The following is a 6,000-nucleotide window of genomic DNA, read 5'->3' as shown; positions in this document are numbered from 1 at the left end:
GAGGAGGAGGTGAGGGATGGACAAAGAAACTTGACTTCCTTCACATTGCTGTCACGTCTGCCGGCCTGCCAAGTCGAAGGGGCCCACTTAGCCCTTTGGCAACTCAAACCCTTTTGGGAACAAACCCGGGTGTTAGAAAGAACCACCACCCAACTCCACCAACTGCACATCCTCTGCTAGGAAATCTGCATTCTCTAGGCGGACTGCTCCCTGGGAGTGACTGTCACAGTGCCAGGCGAACTGAAGAGCTTGGGCCAAATCTCGGCGTGGCTTGGAGAGGGCAGGCGCGATGGGGTGAGAGGCAGCACCTTATTCCCTCCACCCGCGCTCTCCGCCTCCTCCTCCTCATGCACTCTGGCCTGCGGAGAAGAAACGCTGGCAGCCCGCGCGAGCTAGGGTCGGGGTACGCGGGGAGGGGGGGTAGAGATGAAGGGAGGAGGCGACGCGAAGCCACAGCATTGTCTGTCTTGAAGGGAGGGGAGAAGCTCCGCCCCCTAAGAGGGGAGGGAGGGGGAGAAGAGAAAGAAAGGCAAGAGAAGAGGGGTGGGGAGAGAACTGCAGGGTGGCGGGTGGGTTGGTCAAGGATCGGCAGATAAAGGCAGAGCTTGGGGAGGCGGGGCGGAGGGGCCAGGTGGGCGGGGCGCCCGCCCTCAACCGCACTGTCGCCGCCCAGGCCGGCCCAAGCGAGCGGGTCCCGCGGATCACTGGCCAAGCACGCTGGAGCACCCCCCACCCCCGCAGCGGCGCCCCCACTTTCCAACCCCTGCGGCGAGAGCGGATGCAGATGGTCCGGGAGACAGGCAAGACACAGGGCGCGGGGCTCGAAGAGCCGGGTACTGGCACAGGATGCGGGCGCAAGGTGCCGGTGGTCCTGTCTCCCTCTACCCAGCTCAAAGTTTTCCCTCAGTGGCCCGTGGCCAGCCTGGTCCGGTCCCTGAGTCTTCCCTGTCCCATTTTGCCACCCAAGCCACAAGGTGGGCTTAGCTATGCGGGCTGCCCCAGAAGCAGCGCAGGCGGGCGCCCCAGCCCACTCCTTTTCCTCGGGTAGAAAGTTGTGGCCTGGAGCTCATGCTGCGGCTCTGACCCCTTAAGATCTTTTCTGAGGTCGACGCTAAGTGCAGTGGCAGGAAATTGCCCTGTTCCCCGGAGCAGGGTGTCCCCGAACTCCCTGGAGAGGTGAAGCGAGATAGCAGGTGCAGGCCTGGAGAGCTTAGGGGAGGGTCGGACTGTTGTGCTCACTCTGACTCCCCGGGCGGGGACCACGTCGCCAACCGGCGGCTAACCCAGTTCCCTTTGGGTTTCAGAGTTTAAGAGCGCGCGGTGCTCGGCGCACTTCCCCCTCCCGGGTTTCTTGTCCCTTCCGGAGCTTGTGCCTGAGGTCGCTGGAGACCCAGCTAGGCAGGTGCTTTCAAAGACGGCCTGGCCACTCGTGTATTAGAGCGCTTACTCTGCACCCAGCTTTATCTCCGAGTGCGCCCTGGGAGGAGGCAGGGACAGATTTGGAACAGCCACTGGACAGATAGCCACTGTGCTTCAGTGGCAAGCTCAGCACGAGGCTTCTCAATGCTGCGCGCGCTTTAGTCCCAAGAGTCTGGAAAACCAGGGCATTAGAAACGATTCTTCCTGAGAGCAGAGGCCAGGGGTTACGGTAAGCAAGTGGAGGATTCCTGTAAGAGGAAGCGGTGGACAAATGACAATTTGTCAGAGCCGGCTCTGTAAATGGTCCTGGGACAGTGGGAAGAAAAAAATTAGGGTCTCGGTTCTCAAAAACAGCCGGCAGATTCAGCCAGGGGATATTTTTGAAGAACACGTGAATGAGGAATCTAAGGTTGATTTGCCATACTTTCAATCCACGTTTATTAAGTGGAAGCTTTTCCTACAGGTGGTCTGGGGGTTAAAGAAACCTCTGTGGCTAAGCTATACTGGATTTGAGAAGAGTGCCACCCCTTCCTCCCCTTGTTCTCATTCTCCCTTTCTGTCCTAGGGGACTAACTGTGCTATCTTCCTGAGCGATGCTCATTTGAGCTGTTGCGTATGGGCTGTTCCTCTTCCGGACTAAAGCCCGATTCCTAGAACCTGCTGCAGTCCAGCGGGATTCAGGAAGGTAGAGAGGACCATCAAATGATGGCGGAGTGAGAGATGACCTTTGTTTGCAAAGAAGCATGTTTCTTGCCTTAGTACCAAAGGGGGGCTGTGTATAGTCTGCCTGGCCACTTGGAGGTGTGGACTGGTAGTATTTGGGGCGGGGTGGGGTGGGGGTGGGGGATCATGGGAAGCCACACCCATTTTTCTTTAACAAATAGAAGAGTACTGCAGAAACACAACAAAACATAGGATACATGCACAGATGATGAGGGTAGACTTGAGAAACCCAGCTAAAAGGAGACCAGGGTATCCAAGATCCCCACACCAGCATCCATGGGAAGGGCCATGTTGGTCAGCGCATGCTCTGTTCTTGCACCCTTGGTTTCTGCAACCTTCCATCCCGCCCCCCATCCCTTCCCCGAGGGCAGTGTCTCCAGGCTCTGACTTCCACAGCATACTTCTCTCCAGCTCACTGTGTCTTGTCTTTGGAGGTGCCTGCTTTCTCTCTATTTTGTGGTCTTTTAGGGGGAGGGCAATAAACGCCATCCCTTGTTTTCAGTTTACTTCCTCTCTCAGGTGTTAGGGTCCGTTTGTTAGGGTCTTAGAGGCTGACTGTTTTCCCTTTGACTTCTTTCCTGGTGCCTCGCAGCAAGGCTTCTTGTCTGGCCCTGTGTGCGTGCCACTTAGGGATGCACTTAGATGGCTAAGGATCCCAGCTAGAGGTATGGTCAGGGGTGTACTTTTGACACTTCTGCTTCTCTTTTGGGCTGAACTCTGGGGCTTGCCAGAAAGGAGACCTACTGTCCAATCACAAGAGAGCCTGAGCTGATTGTCCTCTTTGGGATTCTTAGAGAGGAAGTGTCCTCGCAGCTTGGGAGGAGATGGAGGCAGATAGTGAGGAGTGTAGCTGCCAGAGTCCTAAGGAAAGGCTGAGAGGGAATGGGGGAGGGGAGCCCTAAGAACAGCCTCAGGGCCTGCCCAAGCCTCCTTTCCTCTCCTCCAGTGAAAAACTGCTCAAGTCTGTGTGCTTGGAATAAAAAACATGTCCCGTCTCTGATCTCAAGTCTTAGATGCTGAGAGCTGCCCTAGCTGTGCTTATAATGCCAGGGCGACAGTCCTTCATATCGCTCTCCACTATTCCTGACCCCTTACAGTGCGATCCATTTATTTACCCCAGTGACGCATTGCCACATATAAACACCTCTCTGATTCCTAAAGGATTTTTTTTTTTTTTTTTGAGACAGGGTTTCTCTGTGTAGTCTTGGCTGTCCTGGAACTCACTATGTAGGTCAGGTTAGCCTTGATCTTCTGCCTTTGCCTGCTAGGATTAAAGGCATGTGCCACCATTGCCCGGCTAATTCCTAGAAGAATTTTTTAAAGTCCTTGAGGAGGGGTAAGTTCCCCACTTAAGCCTGCCAGTTTGCTTCTGCGTTTCCACAGAGGATATGGCTGTGGGGTCGTAGACAGAGCAGTGGGTACAGTAAAGATGGGCATGCTTAGATTCCATTGAGTGGGTCACTGCAGATCCTCCCTGGATGAAGATGCCACAACTTGATGCAGTTGTTTGGCTAATAATTTGGGGCACCTGTAGACTCCTGTTCAAGGCAACTGTGGCTAAACTAGAGAGTGAAGGGCATTTGGCTGACTCTAATGATTTCCAAGTGCCCCCTCATTCCCAACTCTTTCTAACAGCTGACAGAAAGATCCCCTGTGCTTTCTTTGGCTATGTCAACCCAAAGTGATTGGCAAAGTAGACATATTCCATCACAATGTGGTCTTACCAATGGTTGGCACTCAGTTGTGTTTGTTTGGTTAACTCTTCCTTTCTATTGGTATAATGGGTTTGGAGTCTGTCTTCTTTTTTCCCTTTTTTTCCTCTGTGGGATATAGGTCATGTACTAGACTGGTCAATGCCCTCCTTATGTATCGTAGGCTTCTACCAGCCAGTGATGGAAGAAATTTTATAAATACACCCCAGTTCCCTCACTCCGAAGGGATTATTTTGGGACATGTTCTGTGCTGTCTCTAGAGTTCCTTCTTGGGACAGTTTTCCAACTTCTCACAGGAATGACTCCCTCTTTTAAAGATTTATTGTATGAAGATAGGTAAATGCCTACATGTATGGTATGTGTAATCTGTGAGTGCTTGGTACCTGCAGAGCTCAGAGAAGGCCATCAGATGCCCTGGAACTGGAGTTACAGATGGTTGTGAACCTTTGTGTAGGTGGTAGGAACCAAACCTGGTCTCCAGAGCAGCCAGTGCTCTTAATCGATGAGACATCACTCTGTTTTCCCCTTCTTGTTTTACATCCCCATTCCCTTTCCACTTGAACTTGGCTTCTTGTCTCTGTGTTCAGGAAGACATTTTCTAGTTCTTTGGTTAATGTGAGGAAGGGTGTGATAGATCTGAGAGTGTGTATTTTGATGGAACATGGAGAACTGGATTTGGAAACAGAGACTGTTAGGTGAGAAAATGGAGCTCAGCAGCTCAGGAGTGTATAGCTAGGTTGTGACCAGGGATATCCTGTGGCATCATAACAGCTGGCTCTCAGAAGGTGGAATGGGGAAGCCTTAGCTTGGGGTGTTCGCCTGTTTCTGTTGTATAAATATTCCTCTTGTTGCTGATTTTTTTTCTAGCTATCAGATGGTGTCACTGAACACTGAGTTGGCAGGACATCAGTTGTGTGAACCCTCTGGCCACAGCTGAGCTGGGATATGACCCCAGTGATCTCGATGTCAATTTTATGCCCCAGCAAAGGAGGATAAGGATTGCACTAGGTATCCAAATTTTTGCTCTGACTTGGTTGACTCGCCATTTGAGACAGTCCTGGGGCTCTAGGGTGGTTATTGAGACATTTATGCCAAACCTTTCTGAGCCTTATTTCCCCATTTCAAAGGCAAGGGGTTGGTGGTTTCATCTTTAGTCCTCGGTTTCTTTAGGAAGGGTCTATTGGAATTTTAAGGAAATATTTAAATGTCTACTCAAGACTGAAATCTTGAACAACAAAAAGCCTTTCAAAAGCCTGCATCCCTGGGCACCCTCAAAGTGGTGCTAGGGTTTCCTGCTGGATAAGAAGTTCAGTGACCATTAAACCAGGATAACCTTGCCTGCCTTGTTAGGTCCCAGTTGGCCGGATTTTCATGGCCCGTGAGGATGTGACCTCAGGGAAGCCCTGGGGATGGAGGTTAGGGTGGCTTCTGTGGGAAAGACAGTTTCACTTTCTGAGCACTATGTGATTTGTTAGGATCCCAAGTGGAGTCGAAGGAAGATCCGTGTAGAGAGCAGAGTGTTGGTAAGTCAACTTAGCCCCCTTAGAGTAGCTTATTCTCTCTGCTCTCTGGACAGCCTTCCTGAGGGAGCCCCTGACTCAGCACTCCACTAAGGATATAATTGGGCAGGTGTTTGGGGATGTCCCTTGAGTCATTGTTTACGATGCGTACACTCTCCAGTTAGTTAATTATGGTATAGAATATCACCTGGCTTCGAAAGTAAAGGTTACAGATGCATGTCTGTAAACATGGACGGATACTGTGTACTTGTAAGAAGGAAGTTACCAGGCAGGGTACTACTTCTGTGAACCATGCCAAGCATTTAGCTATGTGTCTGCAAGGATGGATGCCAAGAGCTGATGGCCTGTATCTCTAGGTGGCAGAATTTGGGGAGAGTTTGATTCTCATCTCTTTTTTTCCTCTACATTTAATAACTTTACATTTTTAATGCCCCGTTGAAAACCATAAAAACTATTTCTTTGATCATTTTTAAGTGTACAGCTCAGTGTGAGCAAACTTACTTGCAATCTTGTAGGACCATTGCCGCTATGTATTTCCAGAATATATGTCACTCTGAACAGATACTGTGTACCCCTTAACAGTCCTTCCTATTCTCTCCTCTCCCCAGCCCTTGGCTACTGCTGTT

General features: G+C 51.0%; 1 protein-coding gene across 3 annotated transcripts in view; it reads left to right on the top strand.

The window, feature by feature from the left end:
• The first annotated feature begins 363 nt into the window (after nt 1–363).
• The window catches only part of Rassf2 (Ras association domain family member 2), a 37,353-nt gene continuing 31,716 nt past the window's right edge, over nt 364–6,000 (top strand). The window contains exons 1-2 of one of the 3 annotated variants that reach the window (XM_029474637.1): nt 364–403; nt 674–800. The gene's annotated coding sequence lies outside the window, so the exon portion shown is untranslated. The other 2 variants (XM_029474639.1, XM_021154320.2) reach the window with 2 other exon arrangements.

This window comes from Mus caroli, chromosome 2 (assembly GCF_900094665.2).
Source record: "Mus caroli chromosome 2, CAROLI_EIJ_v1.1, whole genome shotgun sequence".
NCBI classification, from domain to species: domain Eukaryota; kingdom Metazoa; phylum Chordata; class Mammalia; order Rodentia; family Muridae; genus Mus; species Mus caroli.
Note: the sequence above shows the minus strand (reverse complement) of the source record. Positions and strands in the feature narration are given on the sequence as shown.